This window comes from Chelonia mydas, chromosome 10, assembly GCF_015237465.2.
Source record: "Chelonia mydas isolate rCheMyd1 chromosome 10, rCheMyd1.pri.v2, whole genome shotgun sequence".
Taxonomy (NCBI): Eukaryota; Metazoa; Chordata; order Testudines; family Cheloniidae; genus Chelonia; species Chelonia mydas.
Window position 1 is genome coordinate 68,653,077 of NC_051250.2, and position 21,113 is coordinate 68,674,189.

The window sequence follows — 21,113 nt, forward strand, 5'->3', positions numbered from 1 at the left end:
TGGCATTCTCACCCCTGGATTGTCTGGAGTCCTCTCTGTACCTACTAAGGCTATCGCTGATCTGGGGCTCAGAGTTGGAGATAGAGGGGCAGTGTTGCAGTGGGAAATTTGGAAATGTGGACTCCTGTGGTGTTGGGGAGGAGACTGCTTACTCCCTAGTGGCCTCTAGGATAGGAAGCATACATCGCAGCTCATGCAGAATGACAGTGGCCAGGGGAGACAGAGGTAAAGGGAACAACTAGATTTAATGGAGGCTTTGACCCCAAAATCTCAACAGGGTCCCACGAATCATCCGCCCCCAAAGATGTCTGGAAAAAATGATGCAGTCCAGAACCATATTAAAGGTAAAAGTAATTGGGCTGCCCTCTGGGGGCAGAATTTTATCCCTAGAATTCCAAATTCCTTTGAAGCCATTTGCTTCCTCTGCTGGCCAGAAAGAGAATTTCATGCACTGATGGAGTTTCAGAATAAGGCTCAGTAGAAAGAGGACAAAAATGGTGAGGTGGCCCTGGAGCAAAGTGTGGGGGAAGAGAAGCCCGTTTAATGGGATTTATACAGGGAATAAAGTCTCATCTCATTTACTCTAGTGAAAAGAGTGAAATCTGGTGACTTTGGGCTATATGTCAGGTTCTGACATCCTAACCTCGTAAACCAGCGGGATTACACTACGCTGATTAATGAAAAGTGACTGCATTTTGCTTGGCTGGGTTGCATCATGTTGCAGTTCTACAATCCAGCAATGAGCTGGAACCTAACCTGCATGTTCAGAGAAAACATTCAAGGTATTTCCTCCAGCATGTCTTAGGCTCGAAGAGGGTGAGAGGGGCTTTGTGCCAGAGGGACACTTCTTTGGATGGGGTTTAAATAATATGTTTTGCTTGATGAAATATTCCAGTATCCTTCAGATACATATGGCACGTCCCAGGAACGTGTGAACGCGGTGGGAGACATGTCCCAGGGCTCTGGTGAGTCACTTGATGGGTGGTAAAAAGAAAAGGAGGACTTGTGGCACCTTAGAGACTAACAAATTTATTTGAGCATAAGCTTTCGTGAGCTACAGCTCACTTCATTGGATGCATGCAGTGGAAAATACAGTGGGGAGATTTATATACACAGAGAACATGAAACAATGGGTGTTACCATACACACTGTAAGGAGAGTGATCAGGTAAGGTGTGCTATTACCAGCAGGAGAGCGGGGGAGGGGGTCGGGGGGGGGAGAAAGAGGAAACAGGTGTGTGTGCCTGTGTATATCCCAATGTCGCTGTGTACAAGCTTATATAGAATACTGCATATTTGTTCCTGGGGTAACATACATGTTTGATTTTAATAACTTAGGAGCCACAGATCATTGATGAGGCCAGGTCCCTCGGTATGTTTTTTAATACCTCAAAAGCCAAATGATTTTATTTCTAACCCTCATTCTATGTGTGCGTTAGAGAGGGTGGGGATAAACACTCTGTGGTGTGGAAAGGATGGGGAGCAATTGCTGATTCTACATTTGCTGTGAGTGTCTGCATGCTGCATATCCTTGCTGAGCTGTCTTTATTGTGGGGTTGTGTGTTACCTAAGGCGTATGTTCTTCATACCTCATGCCTGGGAGCATGGATGTGCAGCTGGCTTCCCCTAAGGCTAGGAGTAGTTTTGTGTTTGAATTTCCACACGTCATCATGAGATGGCAATGGAGACCTGAGTGGAAATACATACACACCTTAACTGAGGCTAAGCTGACATTTCTGTGGCCCTGTCTCTGTGACAACTGGTCATTGGGAGAGATGGAGATGCAGCCTATCAGACAACAGATTGGTGGCTGGAGCCCACCAAAGCAATGGAAGACCCACCCCCCTCAGGTAAGGGAGGGGCCACAGAATCCAGACATCAACAAAGTACAGGGACAAAAACATGAAAAACCCCAAAACAAAACAGGGATTGGGGTGCAGGTCCTGGGTCAAAAGCAGGATCCAGAGGGGGACACTAAGCAGAGAACCCTGGAAAACACCCACTGCTCCCAGAAGGAGACAGTGGCCAGGCGACAGCTGGGAAGGTTTAATTGCTGCTCTAGTCTGTGGCAGATCTGCTCCACTCCCTCCCTCTCAGATCTGCATTTCAATGTGAGAGGAACAGTAAGTGGGATGCTGCTCGAAGGGGTTAGAATGATTAATCATTTAAAAAGCAAGATCTTAATTACAGGGTGCAATTTTTGCTATTTAAGGAGTCCATTAGTTTCCAGAAAGGGGAAAAAAAAAATGATCGCAGGTTATTCTCCTTTTAAAGAAAATTGGAGGGGGAGGGGAGCAGGAAATCTCAGAGCGCGGGCTGGTGCTACAGCTCCTGCTGGGGTGGGGGTGGGGGGCTGGGAGCAGGAGGATTTGGGGAAGGGGAGGCAGAGTCATTTGTTTTAAAAGGTTTTATTTTTTTAGGGTGCTTGTGAATTATCTGCTCATGAATAGTGAGCCCTCTGCTTCACCACACACCTGGAACAGCCTGGGCAGGGACAGCGTACGCTTCCCTTTCACTACCTCAACCCCTGTCCTGAAGGGACCCCCCTCTAGGGGTGAAATGGGAGGTTAGCGTCCAAGTGACCCATTCAGGCCTCGGCCTCTCTGCTAAGGCTGCCAATGAGAAGGTTAATTGGTGCTAATAATAGTGATAGTCCACTAGGAGCTGGTGTGAGACTCTCCCAGGACTCATATCACATAGACCAGGAAACAAGTAACAACTTTTTCTCTTTATTGATCAAAGGCTGGATTGGAGATGGCAGCCCAGAGGTGAGAGGCTTTTTAACCCATTGCCTGTCTCCTGGGTTTAAAATTGCCTTCACTTTCCGTGTAGAAGCAAAACTATCGCACCCGTGACTAGCTCACATCCTGCTAAACGGCGAGGCAGGGAAGCAACCTCGGACTGAGCAGTGCTACGCCGAGAACAACTGCCGCCAGAAAGGTCCACAACAGCGCCTGCCTTGGTGGATGAAAAAACTGGGACAGAGCTCATCTTTGCATAGACAGTATGGGAGCTAGTGGCTTTGCTTCCCAAAGCAGAGCCAGGCATTGAGCTCCCACAGCCCAACCTCAAGTCAGTAGGTTTTCTTCTCTGCTGGGCTGGACCAATTGGTATATTTTTGTATCTCACCTGATCTTGGTCTCCAGAGCTCTTATTTCTGAGCGTTTCATGGCGGCTGGTCAGGCCCCTTTGTCTGACCCTTCCCTGTTGACTGAAGAGGGGTTAGGAGGGTTAATCTCCTATTGCATTCCCTCTGACCCCTGTGTGGGTTTTTCTCTTGTATGATCATTTAGCCATTCCCCCGCACAAAAGGGAGCCATTAAACACAGCTCAGGCCCTTCATGCTCTAGTGGATTAATGTACTGATCCCCTGTGGATTAAAGGTCTCTACGAGATCAGCCATCCCAACCCCAAGAGAGGGTGAGCCAGCGCTAGTCCAAGGCAACCTGAAGACAAGAAGGATTTCTTCTCCTGCAGGAACCCTGGCCCTCCTCCCCTTTCTGCATCACTGAGACATGTCAAGGTTCAAATAAGCGGAAGCTAAACTAAATAGCGTTTCCCCAAAGCCTCTCGTTCACTTCACTAAACAAATGGCTCATTCCCCTGTGGGGAATAGGACTGGAGCCAGGGGAAAAGAGAGTGGCTCTCCCCTCCCCCTGCCCAAAGTCAGGCTGTGCAGCCTCAAGGCTGCTGAAATGCAGTGAGGGCATGTGCTAGTGCTGGTTTGGGAATTACAGGGTGCACAATTAAAAGGGGTGATCTGTGTGTCAGCACGGGTCTGTGTGTGCATGTGTGAGAGTGCTTCTTTGCATGTGTCAGGGTGCATGGCTGTGTGCGGGGGGTGTTCTTTTGGGCATGTTTGAGGAAGGAGGACGTGTAGGTAGTCTGACCTGCCGTGGGCTAAAACTGCTGAGGATGGAGGGACAGAAGCAGCGCTGGAGAAGTCTTGCTGCTCCAGTGGTGTGACAACGAATGCCTTTGCAGCTGCTGAAGATAGTGTTTTGCATTCCTGTAATGCCTTTCATTTTCAAAGGAGCCCAACGCTCTTCGTGAACAATACGTACACAGGAATCACTTCCCCCGCTGCTGGAATGCAGCTACCTCCGCGGTAGAACATTGCAAGCTGTTTCACAATGCACAGTAAGATTAAGAACAGCATAGGGAGTGAAGAAGAATCCTCTCTCCAGCTGAAATTCCAAGATAGGTGAGCAGAAGTGTAATGACCCAAACTGGAATGTGGTCAGAAACTAACGTTAACAGCCCCATTCCTGAGAAAAGCGCTTTGAGATCTTATGGAGCACAAATGGTAAGTATAATGCTGCCTGAAGTGACTTGAGAGCGTGAGTACTAAACTCAGGGCAGACTGTTAGGAACCAGGCACAAACCCCACATTGGCTGTGAGTTCTATACTTTGATTTCACCAACTGATTAACAAGTGTAAACCTTCATGCGCTATAACAACCTTAACATGGAGTTACAGTTCCTTTGGGTACTCCAGTCTGTTTTGCCACCCAGGTGACCCTAACTTTGTGATTGATGGTCCCTTACACCAAGACTCACAGCAGTATTCAGTTTACTTCCAGTCCCAAAAGACAAGTCACTTATAGGTCAATTGCAACTTAGATCTCACACCAAAGACAACGCTTGTAGCCAGTCCTATCGTAAACTATATAAAGATTTATTAAGTAGGAAAAGGAAATGACAGTTATTTGCACTGTTAAAGCAAGTAAACATAAGTACACAAACGAGTTACAATCTCAAATTTCAAAAGGTAATAGAAGCTTCTATAATCCATAAGACCTATATAGTCTTTAGGACTAATCAGCTGGGGATCTCTTCCTTATGCCTAGAGGACCTTGCATCCTGGAGTCCAAGCAGCACAGAGATACCAAGTTCTTTTGGTTTGGGGTTTTTATCCCCCTGCTACCATGTGCTCTGAGCTGCAAACTCAGCTGATGGGAGGAGTCCACTTGCATGACTCATCTTCAGAGGAAAGGAGAGCAGGACAACATAAGTCCTTTGTCCATTTGTTGATATCACATAGGGAAATTCCAGTTGCAAAGTCCTACAATTGTCCATCTGGTACTGATGGACCTTTCCTTTTGGGAAGGGCATAATATCTTCTGTTTAAGAAAAGCCCTTCACACTAACTAATCTCTCTCTCCTGACTGGTGATTTACATAGTCACAGGGGTTCACAATACAACCACTCAAATATTACCTTACAATATGGGAGACAGATGCCATCAGTGAGATTAATGCAGGCAGCAATTTACAAGCATTTCAGAAAGTCCAAATACTAAACACATTCTTATAACTCTACTCTTTATTTTAACAATATTAACACACAGGTGAGCCAGACTTGTTCCAGCTCTGTGTTTGTCACTGTTCAACTCAGACACGGGGCCCTTGGCATGAGCTGGCATCTGCCAGTGTCACAGTTAGTCCCTATTGTTAAGGCTAAGATTATATCATGATTATTTTTAGTAAGAGCCACGAACAGGTTACAGGCAATAAACAAAAATTCACGGAGCCTGTGACCTGTCCATTACTTTACTAAAAATAACCGGGAGTGGGGCTAGATAGGGGGGAGAAATAGAGTCCCATGGAAGAGGGGGGACTGACAGGCCCGTGGGGACGCAGCCACGGGGGGCACGCAGCCCCCGCTCCAGAGATGGGTGCATGGACCCGACTGCAGACCCTGCCAAGCCCTGGCCACAGCAGGGCTGGGTGGGTGGGCACATGGCCCTGGGAAGCCACAAGGGAGGTGCATGGCCCCAGGTGCAGCCACCTGGCAGGGTCGCACAGCCCCAGGGGCAGCCCCTTGCAAAAGCTGTAGGGTTTGGGCACATGGCCCTGGCTGTAGCCCCCGCCAAGTCTGGGATGCCATGGGGCTGGAGTACATGGCACCATCTGCAGCACACGGCCCCAGCTGCAGCCCCCGGAGAAATATGCGGGGCTGGGGCATGTGGCCCCAGCTGCAGCCCCCGGCAGAAGCTGCGGGGCTGGGGCTGCAGAGTCCTTGTTCCAGCCAGCCCCAGTTGCAGAGCAGGGGCGCACAGTCCCACCTCCTCCTCCTGAAGCCCTCGGAGTCACAGAGGTCAGGTAAAGTCACAGAATCTGTGACTGCCGTGACCTCCATGACTAAATCGTAATCTTACCTATTGTATATCTCATCCCAAAGACAAGATGGATAGGAGCTGTGCTAACTAAGTCTTCATCCTGAGATGGGCTGAGGATGGCTGGGATGGATGAAGGATCCAGACTAGAATAATTTGGAACAGCCCTTCACAGTGCATGGGGCTGGGTATACAGAAACAAGCTAATGAGGCTTATCAGGAGGCGGAAGGATGGGCAAAAGGGAAGAGCTGGAGAACTGTTCCCCTGTAGAGCTGTTAAGAGCAGTTCAGATGGGTAAACAGAAAGGAGCAGCAATGGAGAGGCCTTTGCCAAGCTGAGAGAGGCTTGATATGTATGGGAAGCATAGCTCCAGCTGAGTTTTGAGAGCTATATCCTTGGTCAGGATTGTGGTGGCTCTTCCCATGCCTCTGAGAAGCAACGAATGCATCTGACTTTAATTACTCTCTCCCTGATGCTCTTGCACCTTCTTCACATGAATGCTGATTAATTGCAGGGTTAGGCTCTGAGGCAGGCTGGACCACATTATTTCTGATGTTTGCTCTTTTCAGTGGGAGAATAAATGCCATGAATCCACAGTAATCAGCAGCTTTTAGCTTGTCACTCTTATGACACTCTTTACTTAGACCAGGAAATGGCAAATGTGGTGGAAATAAGAACTTTATTCCCCTTTGTTTTTGTTTTTTTAATCTCTTCCCAAAGCGGGAGGTGGGGAGAAGAGTTGGTATCTTTCAAATGCAAGGCAGAGAGGGGCTGTGTGGGAAGCTAGGGCTGTGTATTTCAATCTCCTCCCTTTAATCTGAGGACCCTTGCTTGGCCACATTCATCGAAAGAGAGGAGAAGAAATGAAGGGCTCTATTCCTTACTTAGGAACAGGGATGGTCATAGAAAATATGAAGGAACAATGCCCATGTTTGATATTTAAAAGAAACCACCTTGAAAGGAACTTTAAGGCCACCGTGTTATACTGCTAATTTGCACCTCAGTCGTTCACAAGCCAATCGGGCAGTGATTCTCAACCTTTCCAAACTACCGTACCCCTTTCAGGAGGCTGATTTGTCTTGTGTACCCACAAGTTTCACCTCACTTAAAAACTACTTGCTTACAAAATCAGGCATAAAAATACAAAAGTGTCCCAGCTCACTGTTACTGAAAAATTGCTGACTTTCTCATTTTTGCTATCTAATTGTAAAATAAAATGATTGGAATATAAATATTGTACTTTACACTTCAGCATATAGCATATATGACAGCAGTATAAAACACGTCATTGCATGAAATTTTAGTTTCCCTGGTGACAGCTCATGGTGCTCTTTTGCTATTTTGTAGCCTGTTGTAAAACTAGACAAATATTTAGATGAGCAAATGTACCCCCTGGAACACATACCCCTGGTTGAGAACCACTGCCATAGGGTGTGACCCCTGTAGGAAAGCTGCAGCCGCTAACACATGCTAAGAATAATGGGGGTGCATGCTGCTCCTTTGCCTAGCAGCTGTAAAGTGCCAGGGCCCCAATCCTGAAAGGTATTTAGGCTCCTAACTTCTGCTGAAATAAATGGGAGTTAGGTGCCTAAATATTTGTAGGGCTCTGTGCCTAGAAGCCTGCCTTGAGCCATGCTGGTTTGTAGCAGCAGGATGGCGTAGGGACTAACTCAGTCCTCAGCATGGCTCCTCAGAGGCAGGACAGGGTTTCCCTCTGTATACATTGTTATTGTTATTAAATGTTCAGACAGCGTCATAGCTCTGCCTGATGCTTTACTGGGGACGTGAGGACAGGGTCCCTGCCCTGAAGGGCTTACACAGCATGTCCAGCAAACACATGAAGTAAAGAGACAAAGAAAGGATAGAGGGCAAGTGTGATAAAACTAATAATGAATACGCAAATTGCGTCATTGTGGGGCTGGAGTGCTGGCGCCTTTGAGGAGACGGAGGAGAGGAAGAGATAAGCAATAGCCAGCCCAGGCGTGGAGTGAGAAGGGGCTATTTGGGTTTGTTACATATAGATGCGGTCTCTGGACATGTCTGCATGTCCCCTGTATTTCTTTGTATTCATGATGGGGATGGCTGAAGGTAGGAAGGGAAAACTGACAGGGAAAACGGTCTCCAAGCCAGTCCCAGCAGCAAATGACGCTTCCCCCCCTCATTGTGCCTCCCCACGATGCACATGACAGGGAATATGTGACTGCATTGAGTATATTTATTATTTCTATTCCAGGAGAGCCTTGAGGCCCTAATCAAGGGCAGGTCTCCATTGTGCTGGGCACTGTATGTGTATTAGAAGAGACAATGCCTACCCTGAAGAGCTTGCAGCCTAAAGGGACAAGAGAGAGGAAACAGAAGAGTGAAGTGACCTGCTCAAGGTCGCAGCTGGGCATAGAACCCAAAGCGGCTGAGTCCCAGTCTAGTGCTTTACAGACTAGCCCCATTGCCCCTCTTACACTTGCTGTACTAATCTGTCTAGTGGGCACTATGGGTTCCCTGGGTCGGAGGCCTTGTTCTCCCTTCCTTTTTCTAATAAATTGGCAAGCTCAGCTGCAGGCCTGGCCCAGCCCATCAGCTCAGGTGGGAGCCTCTTTCACTGCATTCCTCAATGCTCTGCTAGTGATCTAATTACCATCTCTTAGCTCAGTGAGAGGGCAGCCCTCAGCCTTTCAGCAGCAAACATCTGGTGTACAGCATGTGGCTGGCTGAAAGACACAGAGCTGGGGCTTGCCTTTCTCCACCCCCTGCACTCTACTCTGCTCAGGGGAAGCTAACAATTAGTGAACCTCCCCACAGGGTCTTACCCAGCTCACCTATTGAGTCCCAGGAAGGTGGGCAGGCTTACCCAGCTCAGGTGAGTACAGCTCACCCCAGGAAGAAAGTGTAATTAAGGTCAATAAGGGGGTTATGGGTCAGGGCAGTGGTGGGGGAGACAGTGAGAGTCTAATGGTGGCCATAATTAGACAGCTGTGGAGGAGAAGCAGCTAATGAACAAGGCAACTGCTAATAAAGCCTCTTCGTGAGCAGCCTTCTGGCCTGTGTAATTGAGGGATTTGCAAATGCCACCTCCACATTTACTCTGTAATGAACAGGCCTCAGAGTGGGAGCAGGTCAGAGTCAGTGTTCAACCCCCATCAACTCTTTGATAGAGCTGCACATGAGGGGCAAGAATCTGCTGTATCTACAAGCAGCAGCTAGGGGGCCTCCACATGACATCTGGTCAGAGGAGACAGGCCCGCCCCTCCTTGTATGCTGGGAGGGGTAAAGGTGAGCGATTAGGGATACCGGACTGGGTCATGTGGTTGGCCTGGAGGGTCAGGGATGGGATAAGTCTTTTATTCCCATGTCTCCGTTTCCCTTCAGCCAAGGCAGTTGTTATTGTCTGATGGCTGAAATAAATTGGTGGGAGGGTCTCAGGGGCCAGGTCCACATCATAAAAGTTAGTCTGCTATCTGGCACTAATTGTACCCTCACACCCTGTTGTTTGCCCTTCCTGTGCCCTCCTCGCACCTGGTTTGCTTGTACTCTCAGTTGGGATGAGTCTGTCCGGGCTGCACCACCTTTCTGGCATTTCTGCCTGCAATGATACCATTGCCATGGTACTTTTATGGCCAAAACGGTTCTTGTCAAATAAACTCTTCTAGCTGCTTTCGTTGTTCTGAGCTTACACCTCTGCCGTTTCTAGTGCTGTGGGAGATCATTGCTACACATCCAACTCCCCCCATCCTTGTACTGCTATTATACCCACCCAGTCTTGGCCTAGTTCCTCCCCTTCCTTCCCCCTCTGCTACCTAATCACTCCATCCCTGCTGGCCCTTGGGAGTGTGTGTGTGGGGGGCTCATTCTGCCATATCTGGTCCTGTGCTTCTGTCACTTTATGGGCCTGGTGCACACTACTCACAGGACACTCTGCTCTTGACACACACGAGGGCCTGAGCATGGTTAGAGGGTGCTGGGGGTCATTGGGTACTCCCCCAGCGCAGCAGGCTCATGGTGCTCTTTTGCTAGAGAGGGGATGATTTTCCCACAGTGAGTAGAATGACAGCAAGGGATGGGGTGGAAGAGAGCTCGAGACACAGTACAGGAGACCAAAGAGAAGGAAAGCTGAGGAAGGCCTGGATTTCTCCATGCCCCCCACCCACCATCCCCCTCCCTACTAGGCTGGTGGGAGAGGACCTGAGGCTAACTATGAGTCTCCTCTGGTCACATGACCCTCCCTGCGCTCTCTGCCCCCATTTGATTCCCTGGGATTCCTTTGAGTGAGGCTGAAAGCAGTTGGCAGAGACTTGTACAGCAGATGCTTCGGTTTCCCACGCCTGCCTCTGTCTTGTGCAATCCCCCTTCCCGCCCTGCAGCATTGCAGTGATGTCATCATCATCCCAGGCCCTGGGAACTTGCATTGTTAGCTTAGCAAATAGAGAAATCCCCACTCAAGCATTGCAAATGAGGGCAGAGGGGGAGCTGGGGAAGGCACAGGCTGCTGAGGGCTGCGAGGTCTCTCTCCTCTCCCTGGCTCTCTTTGAGTTGTCAGATGAATTCAGCGGTTAACAAAGAAAGAGACCCGAGCTGCTAGCGCAGCTGGTGAGGGTGAGAGGGGGGAGGGCCAGAGTGTGGCTGGCAGCTGCCCCTCCCACCCCTCTGAGTGGCACCAATATAATGTGCAACTCCCCGTCCCCAATGTGAAAAGCAACACATGAGTGGGAAGCTCACAATGCCCTCTGGGTTGGCGATGCCCAGAGCTCACTCTGTACCCAGCAGCCAGCTTGTTCTACCGTGGCAAGGTCTGGTGACAATGGCGACACCACGCTGTGATGCCATTGCGCCCTCTGAGAGGCCGTGCTTCTGAGAGGGGCCTTCCCCTTCCCACTGAGCATTGTTATTTATTATAGTTGCATTATCATAGAGCCTGGAGGTCCTGATCAGGATGGGGGGGGGGGGGGGCTTGTGCTGGTGCAGCACAAACATAGGAAGACAAGACCTCGCCCAGTGGAAGATGAGACAAAACAGTTGCATATCATGCATGATGGGAAGGAGGACAAGGGAAACCATGTCCCTGTTCTATCCCCCTGTGCCACTCCTGGAAGCACCAGCATGAGCTGCTGCTGGGCTGCCCCCTCCAGGAGGGAATGTGCACAGCAAGGTGGTGGCGATGCTCCCCACAGGCAGGCAGGTGGGTTGCGGTGTGGCTCCCGCCTTTGGTGGCACGGTGGGAAGTTGTGGCTCTGGCAGGGGATGAGGAGAAAGGTGGGACTGGGAGCCAGGACCATTGAGTTGTATTGCCAGCTCTTGGAGAGGAGCATTGTCCGCTGGTTAGAGCAGGAGACTGGGAACCAGGACTTGTGGGTTCTATTCCTGGCTCTGCCACTGGCTTTCTATGTGACCTTGAGCATGTCACTTAACCTCTCTGCACCTCCCGTACCATCTAGAACCTCTCTGTCTCAAACGGGGTTGTGAGGCATGTCTTACTCATGTTCTCCATTATTTTCTTAATGTTTGTAGAGTGCTCTGAGGTTGTAAAGCGCTGTATACGTGCTATATGTGAGTCACCCTCATAACGCACTGGGACATTCTCCTATGAAAAGGAGAAATCTCAGTGCTCATTAAAATAGTATCAGCAAGTGGGGCAGAGACACTTTGGGTGGGATCCACGAAGGTACTTGGACTCCTTAGTCCTGTTCTTAGGCACTACGGTGGTCCACAAAACTGCTTGGCTGGCACCTAAACTCACTTGGCATCTACATTTTTTCCTCTGGGCACGTGCGCTGCAGCCTCACTCTAGGCCTCAGGCTGCTATTTCCTGCCTAAGCCCCAGAGCAGGCGTGGCCAACCTGAGCCTGAGAAGGCACCAGAATTTACCAGTGTACATTGCCAGAGAGCCACAGTAATAGGTCAGCAGCCCCCCCATCCACTCCATCCCCCACTCCCAGCGCCTCCTGCCCACCAGCAGCCCCGCCAATCAGCGCCTCCCCCGCACCTCCCGATCAGCTGTTTTGTGGTGTGCAGGAGGCTCTGGGGGGAGGAACAAGGGCACAGCGGGCTCAGGGGAGGGGGCAGGAAGGGGTGGAGTGGGGGCAGGGCCTGTGGCAGAGCCAGGGGTTGAGCAGTGAGCACCCCCGGCACACTGGAAAGCTGGTGGCTGTAGCTCCAGCCCCGGACTCAGTGCCGATACAAGGAGCCCCATATTAACTTCTGAAGAGCCACAGGTTGACCACCCCTGCCCCAGCGTGATTCACAGAAGGGGAAAGCTAGGTATTCAGCTGCCCAAGTCATGTGCAGGGGCCCAATCTGGTGAATAGCCTCTGAGCATGCGTCCTGGATCTGACCCCTCAGGTGAAACAGGGAAGGAGTTCCCTTAGCTTCTGGTCAATTTTCTCTGTAGCTGGCAAAGGGATGTGTACAAGGATCAGCAGCATCTCAGCCCACGCCACTGTGCTATGGAATATTCTGATTTGGGGGTCCCACAATCTTTCCTGTTGAAGCTGTTCCACTTTAATTAAACAATTAAATACTTAAATATTAATTGGACCAGCGACACTGTTAGAATGACTTTATAGCCCAGTGGTTCGGGCACTCCCTTAAGTGGTGCCAGATCCCCGTTCAAATCCCTTCTTGCCCCTCAGGAGACAGAGGGACATGACCTGGGAGTCACCCACATACTTGGTGAGAACACTATCCACTAGCGAGCTCTCCCCTGCAGCTGTTTAGTTTCAAGTCCTGCAGGGCACTTGAGTGGCTGAGCATCGATCTTACCCAGCTCGTTGATCACTGGCAGAACAAGGAGCAGCCCTGCTGCAGGGACTTAGGTGCCTATCTCTGAGGGAGGGAGGGGGCTTAGCACACACCCCTCTCTCCAGCGTCTCCCATTGGCTAGTTTAGGCCACTCCCTGCCTAGTGGGATGGCTTTGTGGATCACAGTCTAAGGTGCCCATGTCTCCCATTTGTTGTATAGGGAGCCTTAGCACTTAACTGAGGCTTTGTAGATCTCAGTGTTGCTGTGATTTAAAACTTTGTTGGGACACCAAAAGCCCTTTGTGGAGCCTGCCTTCAGCATCTCCACCTCGGGAAAGGGTTCTTCACGTCCCCAGTAGAGCCCTGGGGAGGAATTGAACCTGTCCCAGGATGTGCCTGTGTCCCAGGATGTGTCTGGAGACTTGTTCAACAAAGAAAGGGAGCCCTGATATAATGGGGCAGATGCAAAAGGGGGCGGCTCCATTTATAATGGAGTCAGTGGAAAGACAAATTTGAGAGCAGAGACCTGGAAAGTGAAGCTAAGGGAGCAGAACAAATATACAATCCCTGCCCAGTTGCCAAGCAGGTCAACAAGCAGAAAAATGCCTTTGCTTGCTAGGGAGCAGTTGTATTCATAGAACCCCATTTCTTCCTCCTTCTAGACCCTGCTCCTCCCAGCATTCCCACTGAACTCCATTTAGCAGCTTCTGGGCATGCTCAGCTTCCCTGTGTTCTGCCCTCTTCTGAGGTCCAGGGAGCAGCTAGATTCCCACTGTAGTGACTTTAATGCTCTCAATGGAAACTCTTTTTAGAGTGCAGTGAAGCAGTTTAGGAGTGGGAGAGAGAAACAAGGAAGGAAGGACAAGCCAGGAAGCAGATCCCAAACAAAGTCCATCCCGCAGCCAACATGGACCCAAAAGGTATTTCCTCCCTGAGATAAGATACAGATGGTCACAGGAAAATGGTGATGGTGTTCTTTGATTTATCTGAATGGTACAGAGATAAGGCTGCATGGGACCCTGGCTGAGCAATCTGTATTTGGGGAGAGCCCACAGTTAAGTAACTGGACAAGGACAAGGTATTATGTTCTGTGAGAAGTCTCTGATTATGCATGTGGGTTAGGCTGGTACTATGGAAAACATAAGCTTCAAGGAAAGAGGAAAGGACTGGGATGCAGAAGGGCCTGATATAGCAAAGTTCCTATTTGCTTTAGCAGAAGGTTTTGCCTGGGCAAGGATCTCCAGCTCAGACCTCCCCCATATTCTCCACTCAGTCTGAACCTGGGCCTGAATTTTGAAAATCTATCTTTGCAGCAGCTAGAGCCAAAATCCTGGCTCCAAACATTCTCAAACTTGAGGGTGTTCAAAATCTGTATGTTGTAGCTTCTACGACTGACTCCAGACACAGTAGCCTGGAATCCTGAGAAGACCATGGTGTCTTAAGATGTCCTGAAGTTTAGGCCTGGTGAACTTTCCTTCCTCTGCATTTTCTCAATCCAGTGCATTGTGGGTACCTATGCTGTTGCTCTATTACTCAGCAAGGGCTGTAGTTCAGAAACATGAACTGCCCTTCTGCTTCATGGGATGAAAGGGATGTGACAGCAAATCTGCAGTCTACTGGTGGGAGAGGAGAACACTGTGGCTTGTGGTTTGTCTGTTTATGTCCGTGCACAAGGAGGGGAGTTGGAAAAGGAAAAGTAGTGGCTGCAATTTCCTTTTGCCAATCTGTTTGAAGAACAAGGAGAAATCTTAATAAATAGAAGCAGGCAAGGAAAGCGTAGATCTTTTTTTCTGTTTCACAGACTCTTTGACGGAGGATCTAGAGAGGAGGAATCTACGGGGCTAACTCCCTCCTGGGATGGAGACACATTAGCTGTCAGACAGCAGAAAAGGTTATTTAATTGTCTGTCTCTTTAAAAGAGTCCTGGCATCTGCCTTTGCATGTGTCTGTATCCTGTATAAGTCATAAATAAACAGTTCCTTCCTCCCGCTAATATCATTCTGGGGTGTATTAACAGGAGTGTTGTATGTAAGACACAGGAGGGAATTGTCCCACTCTACTCAGCACTGTCCCACTCAAGCTGTCCAAGTCTGGGTGCCATATTTTAGGAAAGATGTGGACAAATTGAAGAGAGTCCAGAGAATGGCAACAAAAATGATAACAGGTTTAGAAAACCTGACCTGTGACGAAAGGTTAAACAAACTTGGCATGTTTAGTCTTGAGAAAAGAAGCCTGGCGGGTGGGGAGAAACCTGATAAGTCTTCAGGTATGTTAAGGGCTGTTATAAAGAGTACGGTGATCAATTGTTTTCCATGTCAGCTGGAAATAAGACACGACATAATGGGCTTAATCTGCAGCAAGGGAGATTTCGATTAGATATTAGGGAAAACTTTTCATCTGTAAGGATAGTTATGCACTAGAATAGGCTTCCAAGGAAGGTTGTGGAATCCCCATCACTGGAGGTTTGTCAAACACCTGTCAGGGATGGTCCAGGTTTACTTGGTCCTGCCTCAGCGCCGGGGGCTAGACTCAATGACTTCTTGAGGTTCTTTGCAGACCTGCATTTCTATAAGGGTTACCTATATCAGAGGTGTCCAAAGCAGACCTCTGTGGAGAATGAAAGTTTTATTTTGCAATGGAGTTTGAGATTTTTCAAGTTTGGCTTTATTCCTAATCAAAACACCCCCCCTCCCCCCAAATTTCAAAATTCTCTGCAAAAGGAAAAACTCTGGGGAAAGAAATCATTTGGATTTGATCTACAAGGTTTGTTTTTGTTGTGACTTTTATTTTGTATTATATTACAACAGTACATTAGAATGCAAAATTTGTAAAAACTTGAAGTGAAAAGTCACTTCAAAAGGAAAAATCAAAATATTTTGTTGCAAAAACGTCAAAACATCCTGTCAGAACTCTTCTGCACCCAGCCCCGGTTTTCTTCCAAAACACAATTCTGGTGAAATTGATCTTATATCATGAAGCATTTTGACGGAACCGCATTTTCTGATGGACTAGAGTTCTGTTGAAGTTTTTCTGACCAGCATGAGTGCAAACTATGGTCTGAGAGTGATATGGGCCCCACTCAGCTCTCCAATGCTGCCTACGCAGAATGCTGGGCACTGCAGATCTTCTGATCTAAGCGTCCTGTGCTTGGATCAAGGCAGAGTTCTGTATGTTGGGTTCTGTAGTAGCCATGGCCTGCAGTACCACATGCAGGGGGCAACAATGTGCCCCATTTTGTACAAACTAGATGTTACCCTCAGGCTCCAGGCCTGTTCTGAGCTGTGGTGTCTTCAGGAGGAAGTTATCTTGGTGCCAAACATCTGAGGGGGAAAATACTATTCGGACTGAAGAGGAGATGGAAAACAAGCAACGAACTAAGGTTTGTGAGGAACAGTAAGTCTTGGGGTCTTTGCTTTTGTGACGCTGGCAGACCTGGTACCAGTTCATGCCACAGTCCCCATTTCTCAACTGAACACTGACAAACACATGGCTGGAATCAGGCTGGTTCAGCTGTGAGCTAGTATTGTTAAAATAGGTATTGCAGTTATAAGAGGGTGTTTAGTGTTTAAACTTTTTTGAATGCTTGTGAGTTGCTGCCTGCATTTAATCTCACTTATAGCATCTGTATCTCATATTGTAAGGTAATATTTAAGCATTTGTATAGTAAGCCTCTGTGACATTGAAAATCATAAGACAGGAGAGAAACATTAGCTAGTGTAAAGTGCTGATCTCCCACAGAATGTTCTGGCCAACAAGGAAGGTCCATTGACCAGACAGACTATTGTGGAATATTAAAGAGGACAAAAGACTCCGTTTCTCTGCTCTTTCATGCAAGTGGATAGAACTGGCTCATCACGTCTGTCAGTTTGAATGGCTATTGCATATTACATTGGTCTGGGAAGATGTGCACCTACCAGCTGCACTGGGAAAGCCAGTGATGGAACAAACAAGGGCAGCGAGGTGCAGTATCAGATTTGACTGGGGAGGACCAAATCCAGCATAGAGGACCAGTGATGCCAGCTCAATGCACAGACAGGGAGAATGATGCCATCTCAGAGCTTCTCTGTTTGTGGTACCTGCCACTGAAGTACACATAGCACTTCTATTTCCGAAAGTCACAAGCTGAGTTTATTCTTTTTGGATGGACAAAGGCTGTTGTAAATACAAAAAACTTGGTTACTCGAAATCTGCACTAATCAGAAGAGCCCTGGGAAACACACAGGTTGTGGCTGGCAGGGAGACAGTGCAACACAGTCTGATATCAATTTGCCTGAGTTCCAGGTGCAAGTGAACCCAAAATGCAAGGCAAAACTGAGATCTCTCTGCAGAGCCTCCCTGGAATTTTGCATGGAAATGATGGGGAATGATGAGTTTTGCAAGGTTTTAGAGGGTGGGAGAAATCAACCACTGGCTCACTGTAAAGGAGCTTGAATCTTTTGACAGACTGGGCTGAGTCTGACCCAAATCCAGGTGTGTCAAGAGGCTGAGGGTTTTGTCTATTGTTTTTAGTGCCCCCCCTCCTCAATTGTAATAGGTGCTTTCAGTACAGATAAGAACCCAAGATCCCTGTCCCAAACAGCTTGCAAGATGATGCAATAACATGATACAGGCTGGTGCATTGCATGATGGACAAAAACCCCAATTTGAGATAAATGGAGAGGAGTAAGTAGAAGATATAGCGGGCATCATGGCAGAAGTAGGCCTTCAAGGAGGAGTTAAGATGCTGCAGGCATTTTGCACCACTCTGTGTATTAGCGGTGGGTTGGTGCACTTCTTTCATGGGAACACATGTTCCTGCTTCACTGGGATTGGGGGTCCAGAAGGGATGAAGGATTCTAATTTCTGGGAGGTTCCTGCCTCCTGCTAACCTGCATAGTCAAGGGGAAGGAGACACAGAGTTACTTGGGGTCTTCACTGCTTTAGCTGAGATCAGATCCTGGCCCAAGCTGTTCAAAGAGGGAAGAAACGTGTGTTCTTCCTTTCTTGGCTTCCAAGCAAACAAGCTGTGGGCCTGGTGCCTGCGACTGGCTGTGAAATGGCTGTGGAAGCGACCTATTTGTTTCAGGAAATATTGCTATGGCTGACATCCCTGGGCCAAATTGAACAGTGAGGTAAATTGTGTTGTAAGCAATAAAGCTGTGAAACTTGCATCACTTTGGCATTTTGTGAATGTGTAAAATGAGGAACTTACACCATTTGGTGTTCCGTAGGGACCAAATTCATCTCCTAGTGTAGCAGGTATAACTCCTATTGAAGTCAGTGGGCCTGAACTTATACTGCTGTAAATCAAGAGTAACTCTATTGAAGTCAACAGCATTACATTCCTTCCACACTGGTGTATGTCTGAGGATAGAGGGTCAATGGGCCAAATTCTGTTTTCAGTTACACCAGTATAAATCTGGAGACTGGACTCTATTCATTTACTCCAGATTCTTCCTGGGGTGAGTGAGAGCAGGATTGGGCCCATTGGGAGTTTCACCTGCTCACGCTAGGCAGAGTTTGGCTCTTTGGGTCTGTTTTGTTTTCCACGCTCACAGGCTGACCAATCCTTAAGTGTGCGTTTCACATGGGTAAGTTACTCCATGACAAGTACAATAGACCCAGAAGGCACACGGAAGGTCAACATCAGTTAGCACCTAGAGGAAGTCCAGTGGCCTTCCATAGAAACTTCAGCAGGGACTTCAGTCTTGCACTTGTTCAGTCAGTATTATGGTCATGTGGGAAAGCCTAAGAGCTTACAAACTGGTTGTAGTCTGGTGAAAGGGCACAGGGATTGAGGAGCACTTAGAAAAAACCCCCCACATGTCAATTTCATGTTCCACAACTTTTCGTGGGTATCGAACAGAGTAGAGGCAAGTAGATCTTCTCTTTATAGACTTCTATTGACCACTGATTATGGGACCCTTGCAGGAAGTGTAGTTTAGAGCAGCCCAATGGTGGTTTTAACTTGGAGTTACCTTTCCCTCCTTCCCTCTCCTCCGCTGTGCCAAGCCCAGGTGTTAAAAGTGCTGTACAGGAATCAACTAACCCTCTCACTCCTCCTATGAGAGTGGTCCATGTTGTTAGCCACAGTATATTGATGGGTAATCTGAGTATTGAGGGGGAGGGCCAAATACTGCAGCCAGTTACACTAGTACAAATCCAGAGTCACTCCAATGAAGCCAATGTAGCTATTCAAGACCTACACCCTCGTAACAAGGGAGAATTTAGTCCTAAGTGACTTGCCCAAGGCCACGTAGTAAGTCAGTGATGGAGCCAAGTGATCTGGCTCTCAACCCTCTGGCTCTAAAGCCATCATGATCCTCCCTCTGTTACTGTACAGACAGAAGGTGCTATATAAGAGCACAGAATGGTGATGATTCCTATTGCATGCCCTGCCTTGGGGGTGTGTACAGGACAGGAGCTTATGAGAGGAAAAACAGATAAAATAGCAGCTTGCAAAGCCCATGTTTTGAGGAAGCATCTGAGGAGGGATTTCCTGTCTGCCCTCCTGCTAGCACCCCAAGTTCAATGTCAAGGGTGCAGCCTCATCTTGCTACCAGCCCTGAGAATCCAAATCTGGTGACTGCTTTGCAGCTGTTACCAGATCACAAGCTCATCAAACCCCCTCCCCCCACTCCCAGCCCCTCGAGAAATCAAGGCTGGTGACTGACAGTGTTGGCTTGGCCTGTGATTCTGCTATGTTTCTGCTCAGTTGTGTGAGGCTGTCATCTCGCTCTGCTGTCATCTTGGCCTGGCTTCTGAGCAAAATCCATAGCTGATTACTGTGATAAATTAGCGCATTCAAATCTGGACGCTCTTTTTAAGACAGCCTGCTCATTGGCTCTGTTTTTAAACTTGTATAAGCAGGTTTCTCCTAAACCAAGCAGACAGCTATGGGTCCTTTTCTAAACGATTGCCCCATGCCAGCCAATCAGGATGCAGCCTGCATCTGCTCCGCAGCCGTTAATCAGCAAATGAGCAGAAATGCTCTGGCTGCAGGGGTGTTAGAGCTGATCTGAGGGGGATTCATTGTGTGTTTTACACTTAGCTGCATAAATTAGTCGTTGCAGACATCATTCCCTTTTAATTCTGGGCTGCTGTTCTTGCACCATTTCTATCCACAAGGTCCTGCTCCGAGGTTCTAGCCTGGTGAGAGGGGTCAGTGAACCAGAAGCCTTAAGTTAATAATTACCTCTAGCTATTTTAGGGGGAAAGAGAAAAATCCTATTATTAAAAAAGTGTAAATAAATAAAAGGTAGGCAGGGCCTGGGGGTGGCAAAGCTGGATAAGTTCAAGGTTGAGGTCTATTCATCTAGGTCAGGGACTATTTGGTAATAAATATATCGTCGTACCAGCCACTGACCAGCAAAGCTGCTTTGGTGGCGTGGTGACAAGGACAGACGCCATGCTGAAACGAATATATAGATTTCTATGAGGGTTGTTTGGCTCTGTGCTCCTTAAAACACATTTCCACAGACACATTAAAAAGAAATAAATAAAAATAACCCAGCTTCCCAGCCTGGCTTGTTTCTCTGCTCCTCGCAATATGGAACATGACAGGGGATTTTCAGTGCTATTTCTGTACGTTGTGTCATAGCCTATATTTAAAATAGCATTTAAATCTGCCAAATGGTGCAGCGTTAAACGGCTGTCAGACTGAATTTCTCCTCCCACATACAGTCTATTTCAACTATGGCTTAGAGACAGCTAATGGAGGGTAGGGGGGCATGGAAGCAGTCTACAGGTATCCAAAGAGTGTTAACAGCACAGCGGATGTCACAAGGACGCGTAAAACTAGGGATGAAATGAACAAAGGGAAAATTTAGGGGGGGGATAGCTACCCTCTTTCTCGGGAGAAATGAGAGAGTTGGATGAAATGAAACTTCTGGTGGGCTCAGGGGCTGCATGGTGGCCCACTGAAATGGGGATGACTATCGCATCAAGAAAATAGGACAAATTCTGTTCTCTCAAAAAGCTGTCTGAACATGGCTTCGTTTCCCCTTCTTCTCTGGTGGCTTTGCCAAAACGTGGCTTTAGCGTCATTCCCTCATGGTTGGTTTCTGTAAGATCAGAGATTGTTCTATAGTTCCTGCCTGAATCAGAGCAAGAGAATTTCAACTAAGAAGCTGTTCTGCACACCGTGACGCTAACCAGACGCTCTCCTGCTGGGAAGGGGAAGATTTGCTGAATTTCTTCCCCTGGCCTGCCAAGTCATTGAGGCAAATGCTGCACTGGGTTATGTATTGTATTACTGTTAATAATAATTGAAGGGCCCGATTCTTCT